We start from the raw sequence: 1,567 nt of genomic DNA, 5'->3' as shown, positions 1-1,567 counted from the left end.
CTCTCTCTCTTTCACTCTCTCTCTCTCTCTGTATCTTTTATTTCTCTTCAGTTCTTTCCCTATTCTTTTTCGACTTTTTGTGTAAAAATGTGCACTTCCACTTTTAGTTATCCAATGAAGGAAAATCCTAATATATACCACCAAGAAAGATAAATAAATAAATAAATAAATAAATAGACAGACAAATAGACTAGATAGATAAAAGACAGATAGATTAATAGATAATTAGATCAACAGATAGATAAATAAAAAGATAAATGAGATAGATAGATAGATAGACAGATAGGTAGATAGTAGATATAAAGGAGAGACAGGACAGAAAAAAGGAGAAAGGGATGTAACGAAGCATGTGTATGTGCGTAAGCAGAGAGGGAAAGGGGGAGGAGGAGGAGTGAGAGAAATAGAAGGAAAGGGCCAACAGACAGAAAGAGAGAGAGAGCCACGCACGTGAGCTTGACAGAAAACAGTGGCATTACCAAAAGATGTTTTTCTCTTAAGAAAACGCGATGACACACACATCACTAACTCCAATTCAACTGCTGAGAATACAAGCGCGCAACTGCAATGCTCATGATGCTCATCTATGCCGATGGCGTGACTCACGACTCTACTGTCGACTTCGAAGATAGCGCTACGACGGCGGATACAATAACTAGTAGTAAATGCGCGCGAAGTTCGTGTTTTGGAACGAAAGAATTTTTAATCAACATTCCTCCGTAAAAGTAAAAGGCTGATATTCATAATTGATTCTTATTTTAAGGAAATAAGTCTAAGAGCGAATTCACACCTTGACAGAAAAGCGGAAAACAGAAAAGCAGAAGCCAATCAGAACTCGCGTTGGTAGTCAATATAGTTTTTGTTTTCTGCTTTTCTTGCTACCAATACGAATTCTGATGAATTTGCCCTAATTAGTCCCGAAACACAATAGATGTATGAAGCCTTAAGCCTTAAAAAATAGACCAATCATAGTCGAATGTGAAGGGAATAATCGTTTATGATTGGTCAATTTGAATGTTTATATATATGTATATATATAATATATATATATATATATAAAATATTATATTTTATATTATATTATTATATTATATTTATATTATATTATATTATTATATATATATATTATATATGTATATATAAATTTATGAACGTATACACATATATTTTATATATATATACATATATAATTTTAAATTAAAAAATTAATTTTGATTCTATTTACAATAAACACGTGAAAAATATGTTTCTTAAATTATTATATTAAAAACATTTTTTATTGATATACATTAAAACGTTTTTTATTGATGCTTAACGATTATACAAAACATTGAATACGTTTAAGGAGCACATATGAAACGAACATGTGCTACCTGGGAAATATTATGTAGAATTCAACCAGAATTCTTTCAGAATTCGGTAAATATACCGATGAAGGGAGGCTGCTCCAATGATCTTGCCCTTTATATATGTTGTCAAGGACATGACCCCAAGTAACCTTCAGGTGGTTTTAGCCGTCGCTCGTTATTTGTTAAAAAGTTATTAACAAAAAGTAACAAAAAAATAATAC

At 31.3% G+C, this 1,567-nt stretch overlaps 1 long non-coding RNA gene across 1 annotated transcript; it reads right to left on the bottom strand.

Annotated features, from left to right (window-relative positions):
- Positions 1–74: 74 nt before the first annotated feature.
- LOC105462157 lies at positions 75–594 on the bottom strand. The gene is made up of 2 exons (XR_976019.1): positions 477–594; positions 75–127 (listed from the first exon to the last, which is right to left on the bottom strand). It is a non-coding gene; the product is annotated as an uncharacterized LOC105462157 (long non-coding RNA).
- Positions 595–1,567: the final 973 nt, after the last annotated feature.

This window comes from Wasmannia auropunctata, unplaced genomic scaffold (genome assembly GCF_000956235.1).
Source record: "Wasmannia auropunctata unplaced genomic scaffold, wasmannia.A_1.0 LD269418.1, whole genome shotgun sequence".
NCBI classification, from domain to species: Eukaryota; Metazoa; Arthropoda; class Insecta; order Hymenoptera; family Formicidae; genus Wasmannia; species Wasmannia auropunctata.
The sequence above is the reverse complement of the archived record's forward strand: the minus strand, read 5'-3'. Positions and strand labels throughout refer to the sequence as shown.